This window comes from Tachyglossus aculeatus, unplaced genomic scaffold (assembly GCF_015852505.1).
Source record: "Tachyglossus aculeatus isolate mTacAcu1 unplaced genomic scaffold, mTacAcu1.pri scaffold_304_arrow_ctg1, whole genome shotgun sequence".
In the NCBI taxonomy this organism is placed as follows: Eukaryota; Metazoa; Chordata; class Mammalia; order Monotremata; family Tachyglossidae; genus Tachyglossus; species Tachyglossus aculeatus.
This window is the reverse complement of record NW_024045018.1, coordinates 1-18,313: the sequence shown is the minus strand read 5'-3', so window position 1 is coordinate 18,313 and position 18,313 is coordinate 1. Positions and strand designations below refer to the sequence as shown.

The 18,313-nt window shown below is 48.4% G+C and overlaps 1 pseudogene; it reads right to left on the bottom strand.

Annotated features, from left to right (window-relative positions):
* Positions 1-8,804: 8,804 nt before the first annotated feature.
* LOC119923849 lies at positions 8,805-9,758 on the bottom strand (annotated as a pseudogene).
* Positions 9,759-18,313: the final 8,555 nt, after the last annotated feature.

The window sequence follows — 18,313 nt, the reverse complement described above, 5'->3', positions numbered from 1 at the left end:
GCTCTGCACGCAGTAAGCGCTCAATAAATGCAATTGAATGAATGAATAAATACGATTGAATGAATGAATGAATCTGAAATCTGCAGCAATCTAACTTTGACATTCCCCTCTAGACTGTAAGCTCATCATGGGCAGGGAATGTGGCTACCAACCCTGTTACATTGTTCTATCGTACTCTCCCCAGCACTTACTACCAAGGTCTGCACCTAGTAAGCACTCAAAAAATAAGATGGATTGATGGATGTGCATTATCTTCCCCTGCTGAATTTCTATCTGCATTCTCCATCCCTCCCAAGCTCCCCCTCTCACTGTGCCATATTCCCAACTCCCCTGACTCAGACCCCTACCTCACCACCTATCCCCCACTTGGAATTCCCTCTCCCTTCATATCCACCAGCCCTCGGGGCTTCCCATCTTCCACACTCCTTCCCGAAACTCTATGAAATCCAGGGGACCATCTCCGATTAATTTTGTCATAATGGTACATGGTAAATGTTTCCTATTTTCTAGGGACCCCTCTAGGCACTAAAGTCCCCAAAAGCTAGTCAGACTGGACCAGTCCCTGTCCTGCATAGGACTTCCAGTCTTAATCCCCATTTTACAGATGATGTAGTTGAGGCAAGAAGTGAAATGACTTGCCCAAGGTCACATGGCAGACAAGCGATGGAGGTGGAATTAGAATCCAGGCCCTCTGACACCCAGGTCCATGCTCCATCAACTGGGCTATGCTGCTTCCCCGTGCTTCCTTATCTCAGGGTGCTTAATTGTCTCCATCTGGGCCTGTGTAAAAAGCCCCCTACCCATCCTTAATAATAATGATAACAATAATAATAATCGTGGTATTTGATAAGCGTTTATTATATGCTGGAGTGAATATAAGCCAACTGGGTCAGACGTGTCCCTGTCCCAAACGGGCTCAGAGTCTCAACGTCCATTTTACAGCCGAGGGAACTGAGGCCCAGAGATGCGAAGAGACTTGCCCGAGGTCACACGGCAGACAAGTAGCAGAACTGGGATTAGAACCCGTGACCTCTGACTCCCAAGCCCGGGCTCTGGATGGATGAATGGATTGATGGATGGATGGATGGATGGATGGATAAATGTATGGTTGGAAGGATGGATGGACGGAAGGAAGGAAAGATGGATTGCTGAGAGAGGATGGATTTCCAAGGCAGTTGGAGCTGCAGTCATCCTTTCTTCCCTACTCACATACCAACTCCCAATTCCCAACTTTCATTCCCACCCCCAGAGGCATGCTAAAGAGGGTATCATTACATTTTCATAGTCATTACTAATAATGATATCATTATCATATAAATTAAAAAGTCGTGTGCCTAAATCATTCCGCTTGCTGGAGTAGAAACCAAAGAATCGGTTCAGACACAATTTCTGTCCCACAGGGGCTCAGAGTGTAAGAGGAACAGAGATCGTAGGGTTGTTACGTCACTGACCCTAGGTCTCTTCTCCCTTGTGACCCCCTGATTTTCTGATTTTCATAACCAAGAGGGATCTTAAAATTCATAGAATTATTATGATTATCAATAGAAGTATCGACATTATCATCATTGATGTTACCAAGAATTTACTTACAAAAAGACTGCCAGGTGTCAGAGTAGAAACAAACGAAGGAGCCCTTCCCAGACTGAGCCCCTTCCTTCCTCTCCCCCTCGTCCCCCTCTCTATCCCCCCATTTTACCTCCTTCCCTTCCCCACAGCACCTGTATATATGTATATATGTTTGTACATATTTCTTACTCTATTTATTTATTTATTTTACCTGTACATATCTATTCTATTTATTTTATTTTGTTAGTATGTTTGGTTTTGTTCTCTGTCTCCCCCTTTTAGACTGTGAGCCCACTGTTGGGTAGGGACTGTCTCTATATGTTGCCAACTTGTACTTCCCAAGCTCTTAGTACAGTGCTCTGCACACAGTAAGCGCTCAATAAATACGATTGATTGATTGATTGATTGATATCGGAGACGATTCCTGACCCCCGGGGGCTCAGTTTGAAAGACAGAGAGCGCAGATTGAATGCCGATTTTACAGCGAGACCCAGAGGGGTTATGTAGCTGAACCAAGGTGATACAGCAGGCCCGTGGCAGAACTGGGAAGACCTTCCTAATCTCATGACGCCCAGCCACACGTTCGTTCCACTAAACCATGGTGTCGCCCAAACAATGACTTGTCAGTCATTCATTCATTCATCAATCATATTTATCGAGTGCTTACCGCGAGCAGAGCACCGTACTAAGCGGTTGGAAAGTACCATTCAGAATAAAGAGAGATATTCCGTGCACACACCGGGCTTACATTCACACCCGGCTTATCAGATTCCATCCCAGACGTTGTCAAATCCTCAGACGCCTGACTTTGTTTTTTGAAAGCTCTTTATATGGCTACCCCCACGGTCGGGAAACCTTACGAGGAACGGGATAGTCAGCGAAAGGAAACAGACGTTTTGTCCCTTAGAAGAGGGAGGAGGACTCTCCCCTTCAGGACTCTCCCCAGGGCGGCATTCATGTCCCGGTTCCTCAGGCTGTAGATGAGGATGTTCAGGGCGGGGGACATCACGGTGTAGGATATGGACAACAGGAGGTCCAGGGTCGAGGGGGAGTCTGACACGGCCTTGACGTAGGTGAAAGTTCCAGCCAAGAGGAAGACGATGACGACGGAGAGGTGAGGCAGGCAGGTGGAGAAGGCTTTGGCCCGGGTCTCGGCGGCAGGCATCCTCAACATGGCCCGGAAGATGTGCACATACGAGACGACGATGGAGACCAAGCAGATGGCAACTACAGCTACTCCACAGATGACGGTCACGTCGATGACGTAGTGGTCCTCGGAGCAGGAGATCTTCAGCAGGGAAGGAGTGTCACAGAAGAACTGCTGGATGATGTTGGACCCAGAGAAGCTCAGGGAGAAAGTCGAAGCTGAATACAACACCCCAAAAATCACCTCGGTGAGCCCGGAGGCGGCAGCCATCTTTCCACAGGCCGTGTCGGTCATGATGAGCTGATAACGCAGGCGGAGGCAGATGGCGGCATAGCGGTCGTAGGACATTGCCGTGAGGAGGAACATCTCTGAACCACCAAACAGGACCACCGAGTAGACCTGGGTGGCGCAGCCCAGGAGGGAGATGGCTCTACGATCGGTCAGGGAGATGATGGCAGATTTGGGGACGGTGACGGAGATTTCGCAGAGGTCAACGACGGACAGGTTCCTGAGGAAGAAGTGCATGGGGGTGCGGAGGCTCCGGTCGAGGGCGGTGACGGCGACGATGAGGAGATTCCCTGTCAGGGCCGCCAGGTAGACCAGGAGGAACAGCACGGCGTGGACCAGCTGCAGCTCCCGGACTTCCGAGAATCCCAGCAGGAGGAATTCCTTCACCGTGGGCATTCTGGGGAGGCAGCACTGACTTTCTGCATGTGATGAGAGAAGAGCCAAAGTTGGAGTCCATTGATGGGATGAGTGAAGGAATTGACAGGACACTCGCTGGTGATTCTCCATGGAGAGGAGGGAGTTATTCAATTCAAAATGATCTCTGAGTTCACAGTGGAGGCACTGAACATTTCTGGGGAATGATGTCGACTCCCTGCACAGGATGAGAGAAGACGTCAATTCAGGACATTCATGTTGGGGGTGAAGGAATAGGACTAAGTCAATCGGTTCTATTTATTGAGGACCTACAGAGGACGTGGTATTAATACATATAATCACTGTCCCCAGGGAGCTTCCATTCTATTGGAGGCACCATGCTTCGAACTGCGCAGACGCAGGGGGCTATTGGGAAGAACACAGGCCTGGGAATCAGAGGACCTGGGTTCTTATCCCACCTCTACCAGTTCTCTGCTGCATAGCTGTGGGAAGCTGACAATTTCTCTACGACTCAGTTTTCTCACTAGTAAAATGAGGATTCGATATCTAGTTTCCCTCCTACTTAGTCTGTGAATCCCCCGTGAGACACGGACTGTGTTCTACCAGATTGTCCTGGATCTCCCCCAGCACTTAATACTTTGCTTGGAACGTAGTAAGCACTTAATATATATTAAGAGTATTATTTTTGGTTGAGGATACCAAAACTAAAACAAATAGCAGATAGCAGAGGTCAGAGAACACAATGATATGTTCTTGACTGTCGTGAAATGTTTTCGGTGGATTTAGAGTCAAACGAGAAGTGCCTTCACACATAAATTCATCCATTTAGTGGAGAAAGAATGGTCCTGGTTGAGAGTAGTACCTGGATTCTAATCCTGTTTTCGCTCCTTGTCTGCTGTGTGACCTGGGGCCCATCACTTTCCGTCTCTGTGCCTCGGTTACCTCACCTGAAAAACCGGGGTTACAACTGTGAGCACCCTATGGTGCATGGACTGTGTCCAACCTGATCAGCTTGTATCCACCCCAGCGCTTAGTACAGTACCTGGCACATAATGAGCACTTAAAAACACCATAAAACAAACAAACAACAACAAAAAACCACGTATAACTCCAAACCGATCCCATTTGCCCACATATCTGCATTCACACTTGTACACACACAAACACAAGTATACCTCATCATTCATCGAGTCCTTTCCTATAGCATTGCTCAGCCTACATCTCTCCTCTCCTCATCCTCCTCTCATGACAAATTGTGTCTTTTCACAAGAAACAAAAACTCTTAATCGGCTTGACGACTCTCCACCCTACGACTGCACTTCACCCCCTGTCCATCGTTCAACTCATCTTCTCTGCTCTCAGAGCAACTTTCTAGTTGTTACTCACGATCGAATCTCCCGTTTCCATCCTAGGCTGGAACTCCCTCTCTTATTAGCTCAAAATCAGAGCAAGCACACTTCTTTCTGAATTCTTTACTGTTAACCGCCCCCCCCTCCCGCCTCCAACCAGCTTCCCTGATTCATTTCCCAGCCCTCTAAACCCACTTCACCTAACTCACGCGTGAATCAACTCAAGTCCATCCTCAGGTAGCGGAAAAAAGATGGGCTCAAGAGTTATCTTCTTGACCGTGAGCTCCTTCAGGGGAGCATACACATCTCCCCGCTCTGTTCCATTGTACTGTCCCACGCATAGTTTAGTGGGAGTCAGAGGTCTTGAGTTCTAATCTTGCCTCTGTCCCTTTTCTGCTGTGGGATCTTGGGCAAGTCGCTTCATTTCTCTAGGCCTCAGTTTCCTCATCGGTAAAATGTCATGCAATAATTGCATATTCATCTTTCCATTTTTTTTCTTCTAGGAGGGGCAGGGAATGTGTCTGTTGTGGTGTGATAAAGTGGATAGTGCACTTCCCCTCTGCCTTCAAACATGCCCATGTTTCCCCAAACTAGATCTCTTCCGCTGTTCAAAGCCCTAACACCTGTCTATTTGTTTTTTTATGTGGAATGTCTCCCCTTTCTAGACTGTGAGCCCGTTGTTGGTTAGGGATTGTCTCTATCTGTTGCCGAATTGTACTTTCCAAGCTCTTAGTACAGTGCTGTATAAATACAATTGAATGAATGAATTAGAACCCAGATCCTCTTGACTCCCGGGCCCGTGCTCTTTCCATTAGGTGACACTGCTTCTAATTAAGAGAAATTACGACTCTGACCCTGGTCATCCCAGTTCCCTAACTAAAAGTTCCCTCAGCTTTCCCCTGCTCCTCTCCGGACTCACCAGGCCCGCCCTGGTCTGTGGAGCGTCGAACTCTGCTGAGAGAGAGGCTCACTCCATCTCTTCGGTGCTGGATGTGGATGGGGATGACAGGAAGGTCTGGGCGAGGGATGGGGGCTGTCAGGATACTCCCTCCCCGACTCGGCTCTCTGGCTGGCTGCACCATCCCCTCAGACGATGGCGGGTTATTTCCTGCGAGGTTCCTCGTGGGAGGACAGACCCGGGGCTCCGCTGAGACGGCTGGCCGTCCGGGAATCTCAGAAGTCGTGGATCCTGCTCTACCTGCAGTCCCGGCACTCACAACCTAAATAACTACCCATTCCCGTGTGGTTCCCACTCTGTAACTCTGTGACTCCTTCAGGAGACTAATCATCATTCCCTATCGTGATTCATTCATTCATTCATTCAATCATATTCATTGACCGCTCGCTGTGTGCAGAGCACTGTACTAAGCGCTGGAAAAGTACTATTCGGCAACAGAGACAATCCCTACACAACAACGGGCTCACGTTCTAGAAGGGGGAGCCAGACAACAAAACAAAACAAGGAGACAAGCATCAATACCATCTAAATAGATAAATGGAATTACAGATGTATACATATCATTAATAAACTAAATAGATTAATAATAGCATTCTGGTTATGCTCTGAGGTTTGGAGTTTCATCCCACGCCAGGGCTTGGGATCCCTTCTAGACTGTGAGCCCGTTGTTGGGTGGGACCGTCTCTATGTGTTGCCAACTTGTACTTCCCAAGTGCTTAGTACAGTGCTCTGCATGCAGTAAGCACTCAATAAATACTATTGAATGAATGAATAAATACGATTGAATGAATGAATGAATCTGAAATCTGCAGCAATCCAACTTTGACATTCCCCTCTAGACTGTAAGCTCATCATGGGCAGGAAATGTGGCTACCAACCCTGTTACATTGTTATATCGTACTCTCCCAAGTGCTTACTACCAAAGTCTGCACATAGTAAGCACTCAGTAAATAAGATCGATTGATGGATGCGAATTATCTTCCCCTACTGAATTTCTATCTGCATTCTCCATCCCTCCCAAGCTCCCCCTCTCACTGTGCCATATTCCTAACTCCCCCAACTCAGACCCCTACCTCAAAAACTTTCCCCTGCTTGGAATTCCCTCTCCCTTCATATCCACCAGCCCTCAGGGCTTCCCATTTTCCGCACTCCTTCCTGAAACTCTATGAAATCCAAGGGACCTTCCCCGATTAATTTTTTCATAATGGTACATGGTAAATGTTTCCCATTTTCTAGGGACCGCTCTTAGCACTAAAGTCCCCACAAGCTAGTCAGGTTGGACCAGTCCCTATCCCGCATAGGACTTCTAATCTTAATCCCCCTTTTACAGCAGCGGTAGTTGAGGCAAGAAGTGAAATATCTTGCCCAAGGTCACAAGGCAGACAAGCGGTGGAGGCGGAATTCGAACCCAGGCCCTCTGACGTCCAGGTCCATGCTCTATCAATTAGACTATGCTGCTTCCCCGTGCTTCCTTGTCTCCAGGTGCTTAATTGTCTCCATCTGGGACTGTGTAAAAAGCTCCCCTCCCCATCCTTAATTATAATGATAACAATAATCATAATAGTGGTATTTGATAACAATAATAATGATGGCATTTATTAAGCGCTTACTATGTGCAAAGCACTGTTCTAAGCGCTGGGGAGGTTACAAGGTGATCAGGTTGTCCCTCGGGGGGCTCACAGTCTTAATCCCCATTTTACAGATGAGGTAACTGAGGCCCAGAGAAGTTAGGTGACTTGCCCAAAGTCACACAGCTGACAATTGGTGGAGCCAGGATTTGAACCCTTGACCTCTGACTCCAAAGCCCATGCTCTTTCCAGTGAGCCACGCATAATAAGCGTTTATTATGTGCTGGAGTGAATACTTGCCAACTGGGTCAAAGTCCCTGTCCCACACAGGCTCACAGTCTCAACCCCCATTTTACAGCCGAGGGAACTGAGGCCCAGAGAAGTGAAGAGACTTGCCCGAGGTCACACGGCAGACAAGTAGCAGAACTGGGATTAGAACCCGAGACCTCCAACTCCCAATCCCGTGCTCTGGATGGATGGATGGATGGATGGATGGATGGGTGGATGGATGAATGGATGGATGGATGGATGGATGGATGGATGAATGGTTGGAAGGATGGATGGTGGAAGGAAGGAAAAATGTATTGCTGAAAGAGGATGGATTTGACAAGTCAGATGGAGCTGCAGTCATCGTTTCTTCCCTTCTCCCATACCATCTTCCATTTTCCAACTTTCATTCCCACCCCCAGTGTCATGCTAAAGAGGGTATCATTACATTTTCATAGTCATTACTAATAATGATATCATTATCGTATTTAGTAAGAAGTCGTGTGCCTAAATCGTTCTGCTTGCTGGAGTAGAAACCAAAGAATCGATTCAGACACAATTTCTGTCCCACAGTGGCTCAGAGTGTAAGAGGAACAGAGATCGTAGGGATGCTATGTCACTGACCCTAGGTCCCTTCTCCCTTGTGACCCTCCGATTAACTGATTTTGATAACCACCAAGAGGGATCTTAAAATTCATAGAATTACTGTGATCATCAATAGTAGTATCGACATTATCATTATTGAATTTATTAAGAATTTACATACGAAAAGACTGCCAAGTGTCAGAGTAGAAACAACCTAATCATATCGGAAACGTTTCCTGACCCGCGGGGGCTCAGTTTGAAAGACAAAGAGAGAGCGCATATTGAATGCCGATTTTACAGCGAGACCCAGAGGGGTTATGTAGCTGAACCAAGGTGATACAGCAGGCCCGTGGCAGAACCGGGCAGACCTCCCTAATCTCATGATGCCCAGCCACACGATCATTCCACTAAACCATGGTGTCGCCCAAACAATCACTTGTCAGTCATTCATTCATTCATCAATCATCTTTATCGAGTGCTTACCGCGAGCAGAGCACCGTACTAAGCGTTTGGAAAGTACCATTCAGAATAAAGAGAGACAATCCGTGCCCACACCGGGTTTACGGTCGCACCCGGCTTATCGGCTTCCATCCCAGACATTGTCAAATCCTCAGACGCCGGACTTTGTCTTTGGAAAGCTCTTTATATGGCAACCCCCACGGTCGGAATCCTGATGAGGAACGGGATAGTGAGCAAAAGGAAACAGACGTTTTGTCCCTTAGAAGAGGGAGAAGGAGTCTCCCCTTTAGGACTCTTCCCAGGGCGACCTTCATGTCCCGGTTTCTCAGGCTGTAGATGAGGGGGTTCAGGGCGGGGGGCATCACGGTGTAGGATATGGACAACAGGAGGTCCAGGGTCGAGGGGGAGTCTGACATGGGCTTGATGTGGGTGAACGTTCCGGTCTAGAGGAAGACGATGACGACAGCGAGGTGTGGCAGGCAGGTGGAGAAGGCTTTGGCCCGGCTCTCGGCGGCCGGCATCCTCAGCACGGCCCGGAAGTTGCGCACGTAAGAGACGACGATGGGGACCAGGCAGACGACAACTAAAGCTACCCCACCGGTGATGCTCACGTCGCTGACGATGTGATCCTCGGAGCAGGAGATCTTCAGCAGGGAGGGGATGTCACAGAAGAACTGCTGGATGATGTTGGACCCGCAGAAGCTCAGGGAGAAAGCCGAAGCTGAATACAACACCCCAAAAATCACCCCGGTGATCCAGGAGGCGGCCGCCATTTTTCCACAGGCCGTGTCGGTCATGATGAGTTCGTAGCGCAGGGGAAGGCAAATGGCGGAGTAGCGGTCATAGGACATCGCCGTGAGGAGGAACATCTCTGAACTACCAAACAGGACCACCGAGAAGACCTGGGCGGCACAGCCCAGGAGGGAGATGGCTCTACGATCAGTGAAGGAGGTGACAGCAGACTTGGGGACGGGGACGGAGATGTAGCAGAGGTCGACGACGGACAGGTTCCTGAGAAAGAAGTACAAGGGGGTGCGGAGGCGCTGGTCAAAGGCGGTGACGGCGACCATGAGGAGATTCCCCGTCAGGGCCACCAGGTAGAGCAGGAGGAACAGCGTGGCATGGACCAGCTGCAGCTCCCGGACCTTCGAGAAACCCAGCAGGAGGAATTCCTTCACAGTGGAGAAATTGGGCATTTTGGGGAGGCAGCCCTGACTTTCAGCATGTGATGAGAGAAAAGCCAAAGTTAGAGTCCATTGGTGGGATGAGTGAAGGAATTGACAGGACACTCGCTGGTGATTCTCCATGGAGAGGAGGGAGTTCCTGAATTCAAAATGATCTCTGAGTTCACGGAGGAGGCACGGAACGTTTCTGGGGAATGATGTCGACTCCCTGCACAGGATGAAGGAAGACTTCAATTCAGAGACATTAATGTTGGGGGTGAAAGAATAGGACTAAGTCGATCGGTTCTATTTATTGAGGACCTACAGAGGACGTGGTATTTGTACATATAATCACTGCCCCCAGGGAGCTTCCATTCTATTGGAGGCACCAAGCTTCGAACTGTGTAGATGCAGGGGGCTATTGGGAAGAACACAGGCCTGGGAATCAGAGGACATGGGTTCTAATCCTACCTCTACAAGTTCTCTGCTGCATAGCCATGGGAAGGTGACTTAATTTCTCTACGCCTCCGTTTTCTCACTAATAAAATGAGGATTCAATATCTGGTTTCCCTCCTAGTCTGTGAATCCCTCGTGAGACATGGACTGTGTTCTACCAGATGGTCCTGAATCTCACCTAGCATTTAATACTTTGCTTGGAACGTAGTGAGCACTTAATAAATATCAAGAGTATCATTTTTGGCTGAGGAGACCGAAACTGAAATGAATAGCAGATAGCAGAGGTCAGAGAATATAAAGATATGTTCGTGACTGTTGTGAAATGTTTTCAGTGGTTTCAGAGTCAAATGAGAAGTGCCTTCAAACATAAATTCATCCATTTAGTGGAGAAAGAATGGGCCTGGTAGAGAGTAGTACCTGGACTCCAATCCTGTCTTCGGTCGTATCGTTACATTTTCATAGTCATTATTCATAATGATATCATTATCGTATTTAGTAAGAAGTCGTGTGCCTAAATCGTTCTGCTTGCTGGAGTAGAAACCAAAGAATCGATTCAGACACAATTTCTGTCCCACAGTGGCTCAGAGTGTAAGAGGAACAGAGATCGTAGGGATGCTATGTCACTGACCCCAGGTCCCTTCTCCCTTGTGACCCTCCGATTAACTGATTTTGATAACCACCAAGAGGGATCTTAAAATTCATAGAATTACTGTGATCATCAATAGTAGTATCGACATTATCATTATTGAATTTATTAAGAATTTACATACGAAAAGACTGCCAAGTGTCAGAGTAGAAACAAACTAATCATATCGGAAACGTTTCCTGACCCGCGGGGGCTCAGTTTGAAAGACAAAGAGAGAGCGCATATTGAATGCCGATTTTACAGCGAGACCCAGAGGGGTTATGTAGCTGAACCAAGGTGATACAGCAGGCCCGTGGCAGAACCGGGCAGACCTCTCTAATCTCATGATGCCCAGCCACACGATCATTCTACTAAACCATGGTGTCGCCCAAACAATCACTTGTCAGTCATTCATTCATTCATCAATCATCTTTATCGAGTGCTTACCGCGAGAAGAGCACCGTACTAAGCGTTTGGAAAGTACCATTCAGAATAAAGAGAGACAATCCGTGCCATACCACCGGCTTACAGTCACACCCGGCTTATCAGCTTCCATCCCAGAATTGTCAAATCCTCAGGCGCCGGACTTGTCTTTGGAAAGCTCTTTATATGGCTACCCCACGGTCGGAAATCCTTATGAGGAACCGGGATAGTCAGCAAAAGGAAAGAGCCGTTTTGTCCTTAGAAGAGGAGGAGGAGTCTCCCTATTAGGACTCTCCCAGAGGGGGGCCTTCATGTCCCGGTTCCCTCAGGCTGTGATGAGGGGGTTCAGTGCGGGGGGACATCTCGGTGTACGATATGGACAACAGAGGCCCAGGGTCGGGGGGAGTCTGACACGGGCTTGACGTTGAGTGAAAGGTTCCGGTCAAGAAGAAGACCGATGAACGAACGCGAGGTGAGGCAGGCAGGTGGAGATGGCTTTGGCCCGGCTCTCTTCGGCCGGCATCCTCAGCACCGGCCCGGAAGTTGCGCACGTAAGAGACGACGATGGGGACCAGGCAGACGACAACTAAAGCTACCCCACCGGTGATGCTCACGTCGCTGACGATGTGATCCTCGGAGCAGGAGATCTTCAGCAGGGAGGGGATGTCACAGAAGAACTGCTGGATGATGTTGGACCCGCAGAAGCTCAGGGAGAAAGTCGAAGCTGAATACAACACCCCAAAAATCACCCCGATTAGCCAGGAGGCGGCCGCCATTTTTCCACAGGCCGTGTCAGTCATGATGAGCTCATAACGCATGGGGAAGCAGATGGCGGCGTAGCGGTCATAGGACATCGCCGTGAGGAGGTACATCTCTGAACCACCAAACAGGACCACCGAGAAGACCTGGGTGGCACAGCCCAGGAGGGAGATGGCTCTACGATCGGTCAGGAAGATGACGGCAGAGTTGGGGACGGTGACGGAGATATAGCAGAGGTCGACAACGGACAGGTTCCTGAGGAAGAAGTACATGGGGGTGCGGAGGCGCCCGGTCGAGGGCTGGTGACGGCGACGAATGAGGAGATTCCCCTGTCAGGGCCGCAGGTAGACCAGGAGGAACAGCGCGGCAGTGGACGCAGCTGCAGCTCCCGGACCTCGAGAAAACCCAGCAGGAGGAATTCCTTCACCGTGGAGACGTTGGGCATTTTGGGGAGGCAGCCCTGACTTTCTGCATGTGATGAGAGAAGAGCCAAAGTTAGATTCCATTGATGGGATGAATGAAGGAATTGACAGGACACTCGCTGATGATTCTCCATGGAGAGGAGCGTGTTATTGAATTCAAACTGATCTCTGAGTTCACGGTGGAGGCACTGAACGTTTCTGGGGAATGATGCCGACTCCCTGCACAGGAAGAAGGAAGACTTCGATTCAGAGACATTGATGTTGGGGGTGAAGGAATAGGACTAAGTCGATCGGTTCTATTTATTGAGGAGCCACAGAGGACGTGGTATTAATACATATAATCACTGCCCCCAGGGAGCTTCCATTCCATTGGGGCCACCAAGCTTCAAACTGTGTAGAAGCAGGGGTCTATTGGGAAGGACAGAGGCCTGGGAATCAGAGGACATGTGTTCTAATCCCACCTCTACCAGTTCTCTGCTGCAAAGCCATCATTAAGGAACTTAATTTCTCGACGCCTCAGTTTCCTCTATAGAGAAAAGAGGATCTGATATATGTTTTCCCCCTACTTAGTCTGTGAATCCCTTGTGAGACATGGACTATATTCTACCAGATTGTCCTGAATCACCCTCAGCACTTAATACTTAACTTGGAATGTAGTACGCTCTTAATGAGCATCATGAGTATCATTTTTGGTTGAGGAGACCAAAGCTTAAATGAATAGCGGATAGCAGAGGTCAGAGAATATAAAGATATGTTCATAACTGTTGTGAAATGTTCTCGGTGGTTTTAGAGTCAAACGAGAAGTGCCTTCACACATAAATACATTCGTTTAGTGGAGAAAGAATGGGCCCCGGAAGAGAGTAGTACTGGATTCTAATCCTCTTTTCGTTCCTTGTCTGCTGTGTGACCTGGGGCCCATGGCTTACCGTCTCTGTGCCTCGGTTACCTCATCTGAAAAACGGGGGTTACAACTGTGAGCACCCTATGGGGCATGGACTTTGTCCAACCTGATCAGCTTGTATCCCCCCTAGTGCTTAGTACAGTACCTGGCACATAATGAGCACTTAAAAACACCATAAAACAAACAAACAACAACAAAAAACCACGTATAACTCCAAACCGATCCCATTTGCTCACATATCTGCATTCACACTTGTACACACACAAACACAAGTATACCTCATCATTCATCGAGTCCTTTCCTATAGCATCGCTCAGCCTGCATCTCTCCTCTCCTCATCCTCCTCTCATGACAATTTGTGTCTTTTCACAATGAACAAAAAAACCTCTTCGTCGGCTTGAAGTCTCTCCGACCTATGACTGCACTTCACCCCCTTTCCATCGTTCAACTCGTCTCTCAGCTCTCAAAGACAACTTTCTAGTTGTTACTCACGATCGACTCTCCCGTTTCCATTCCTAGCTGGAACTCCCTCTCTTATCAGCTCTCAAAATCAGAGCGAGCACAGTTCTTTCTGAATTCTTTACTTGCTAAATCCCCCTCCCCGCCTCCAACCAGCTTCCCCGATTTATTTCCCAGCCCTCTAAACCCACTTCACCAACTCAAAGCGAGAATCAACTCAAGTCCATCCTCATCTAGTGGAAAAAGGATAGGCACTGGAGTTCTCTTCTTGACCGTGAGCTCCTTGAAGGGGCATACACATCTCCCAGCTCTGTTCCATTGTACTCTCCCAAGCATAGCTTAGTGAGAATCAGAGGACTTGGGTTCTAATCCTGCCTCTGTCCCTTTGCTGCTGTGGGACCTTGGGCAAGTTGCTTCACTTATCTAGGCCTCAGTTTCCTTATCGGTAAAACGTCAGGCAATAATTGTATATTCATGTTTCCATTCATTTTTTTATCTTCTAGGAGGGGCAGGGAAATGTGTCTGTTGACGGTGTGATAAAGTGTATAGTGCAGTTCCCCTCTGCCTTCAAACATGCCCCACGTCTCCCCTCAAACTAGCTCTCTTCCCCTGTTCAAAGCCACTGAAGCCTGTATACTGGGTTTTTTTTGTGTGTGTGGTCTGTCTCCCCCCTTCTAGTACTGTGTAGCACTGTTGTTGGATAGGGATTGTCTCTATCGGTTGCCGAATGTACTTTCCCAAGCCTTAGTACAGTGCTCTACACATAGTAAGCGCTCAATAAATATGATTAGAAGGAATGAATTAGAGCCCAGGTCCTCCTTGACATCCCGGGCCCGTGCTCTTTCCCACTAAGCGACCACTGACTTCTGATTAGAGAAATTGCGATTCTAGACCCCTGGTCATCCCAGTTTCACTACTTGATATTTCCCTCTCAGCTTTCTCCTGCTCCTCTCCGGACTCACCCGGGCTCTATCTCACGGGCTGGGGTAGCGTCGACCTCTGCTCTGAGAGAGAGGCTCACTCCATCTCGTCGGTCCCTGGGACGCGGATGGGGGTTACCAGAAAGTCTGGACGAGGGATGGGGGCTGTCAGGATCCTCCCTCCCCAATCTCGGCTCTCCGGCTGGCTGTGCAGTAGCCTCAGATGATGGCGGGTTATTTCCTGCGAGATTCCCCGTGGGGGGACATACCCAAGGCTCCGCTGAGACGGCTGGCTGCCTGGGAATCTCAGAAGGCCGGGATCGTTCTCTCCTTGGGGTCCCGGCCCTCACAACCTAAATCACTACCCATTCCCGTGTGGTTCCAACTCTGTGACTCCTTCAACAGACTAATCATCATTCCCTTTCATGATTCATTCACTCATGCATTCAATCATATTTATTGAGCGTTCACTGTGTGCAGAGCACTGTACGAAGCACTGGAAAAATACAATTTGGCAACAGAGACAATCCCTACACAACAACGGGCTCACGGTCTAGAAGGGGGAGCCAGACAACAAAGCAAAACAAGTAGACAGGCGTCAATACCATCTAAAGAGATAAATGGAATTACAGATGTATACACATCATTAATAAACTAAATAGATTAATAATAGCATTCTGGTTGTGCTCTGAGGCTTGGAGGTTCATCCCATGCCAGGGCTTGGGATCCCTTCTAGACTGTGAGCCCGTTGTGGGGTGGGACCATCTCTATGTGTTGCCAACTTGTACTTCCCAAGTGCTTAGTACAGTGCTCTGAATGCAGTAAGCGCTCAATTACTGCATCAGCCTTCTCTCTGATCTCCCATCCTCGTGTCTCTCCCCACTTCAATCCATAATTCATGCTGCTGCCCGGATTGTCTTTGTCCAGAAACGCTCTGGGCATGTTACTCCCCTCCTCAAAAATCTCCAGTGGCAACCAATCAATCTGCGCATCAGGCAGAACTACTCACCCTCGGCTTCAAGGCTCTCCATCACCTCGCCCCCTCCTACCTCACCTCCCTTCTCTCCTTCTACAGCCCACCCCGCAGCCTCCACTCCTCTGCCGCTAATCTCCTCACCGTACCTCGTTCTCGCCTGTCCCTCCATCGACCCCCGGCCCACGTCATCCCCCGGGCCTGGAATGCCCTCCCTCTGCCCATCCGTCAAGCTAGCTCTTTTCCTCCCTTCAAGGCCCTACTGAGAACTCACCTCCTCCAGGAGGCCTTCCCAGACTGAGCCCCTTCATTTCTCTCCCCCTCGTCCCCCTCTCCATCCCCACATCTTACCTCCTACCCTTCCCCACAGCACCTGTATATATGTTTGTACATATTTATTACTCTATTTATTCATTTATTTATTTTACTTGTACATATCTATTCTATTTATTTTATTTTGTTAGTATGTTTGGTTTTGTTCTCTGTCTCCCCCTTCTAGACTGTGAGCCCACTGTTGGGTAGGGACTGTCTCTATATGTTGCCACCTTGTACTTCCCAAGCGCTTAGTACAGTTTTCTGCACACAGTAAATGCTCAATGAATACGATTGATTGATTGAATGAATGAATAAATATGATTGAATGAAGGAGTGAATCTGAAATCTGCAGCAATCCAATTTTGACATTCCCCTCTAGACTGTAAGCTCATCATGGGCAGGAAATGTGGCTACCAACCCTGTTACATTGTTATATCGTACTCTCCCAAGTACTTACCACTAAGGTCTGCACATAGTAAGCACTCAACAAATAAAATCGATTGATGGATGCGCATTATCTTCACCTACTGAATTTCTATCTGCATTCTCCATCCCTCCCAAGCTCCCCCTCTCGCTGTGCCATATTCCCAACTCCCCCAACTCAGACCCCTACCTCAACACCTTTCTTCTGCTTGGAATTCCCTCTCACTTCATATCCACCAGCCCTCGGGGCTTCCCATCTTCCACACTCCTTCCCGAAACTCTATGAAATCCACGGGACCTTCCCCGATTAATTTTTCATAATGGTACATGGTAAATGTTTCCCATTTTCTAGGGACCGCTCTAAGAACTAAAGTCCCCACAAGCTGGTCAAGTTGGACCAGTCCCTGTCCTGCATAGGACTTCCAGTCTTAATCCCCCTTTTACAGATGAGGTAGTTGAGGCAAGAAGTGAAATGGCTTGCCCAAGGTCACATGACAGACAAGCGGTGGAGCCGGAATTCGAACCCAGGCCCTCTGACGCCCAGGTCCATGCTCTATCAGCTGGGCTTTGCTGCTGCTTCCTTGTCTCCAGGTGCTTAATTGTCTCCATCTGGGCCTGTATTAAAAGCTCCCCTCCCGATCCTTAATAATAATGATAACAATAATCATAATGGTGGTATTTTATAAGCTTTTATTATGTGCTGGAATGGATACTAGCCAACTGGGTCAGACAAGTCCCTGTCCCACACAGGCTTACAGTCTCAACGCCCATTTCACAACAGAGGGAACTGAGGCCCAGAGAAGTGAAGAGACTTGCCCAAGGTCACACGGCAGCAAGTAGCGGAACTGGGATTAGAACCCGTGACCTCCAACTCCCAAGCCCGTGCTCTGGATGGATGGATGGATGGATGGATGGTTGGAAGGATGGATGGATGGATGGAAGGAAGGAAAAATGGACTGCTGAGAGAGGATGGATTTGACAAGTCAGATGGAGCTGTAGTCACCCTTTCTTCCCTTCTCCCATACCATCTCCCATTTTCCAACTTTCATTCCCACCCACTTTCATAGTCATTATTAATAATGATATCATTATCATATTTATTAAGACGTGGTGTGCCTAAATCGTTCCACTTGCTGGAGTAGAAACCAAAGAATCAGTTCAGACACAATTTCTGTCCCAAAGGGGCTCAGAGTGTAAGAGGAAGAGAGATCGTAGGGATGTTACGTCACTGACCCTAGGTCCCTTCTCCCTTGTGACCCTCCGATTTTCTGATTCATATAATGGCCAAGAGGGATCTTAAAATTCAGAGAATTACTGTGATCATCAGTAGTAGTATCGACATTATCATTATTGAATTTATTAAGAATTTACTTACAGAAAGACTGCCAAGTGTCAGAGTAGAAACAAACCAATCATATCGGAGACGTTTCCGGACCCGCGGGGGCTCAGATTGTAAGACAAAGAGAGAGCGCATATTGAATGCCGATTTTACAGTGAGACCCGTAGGGGTTACGTAGCTGAACCAAGGTGATACAGGAGGCCCGTGGCAGAACCGTGCAGACATTTCTAATCTCATGACGCTCAGCCACACGATCATTCCACTAAACCATGGTGTCGCCCAAACAATCACTTGTTATTCATTCATTCATTCATCAATCATATTTATCGAGTGCTTACGGCGAGCAGAGCACCGTACTATGCGTTTGGAAAGCATCATTCAGGATAAAGAGAGACAATACCTTCCCACACCGGGCTGACAGTCACACCCGGCTTTTCAGCCTCCTTTCCAGATATTGACAAAGCCTCAGGCGCCGCACTTCGTCTTTGGAGAGCTCTTTATATGGCTACTCCCACGATCGGGAATCCTGATGAGGAATGGGATAGTCAGCAAAAGGAAAGAGACGTTTTGTCC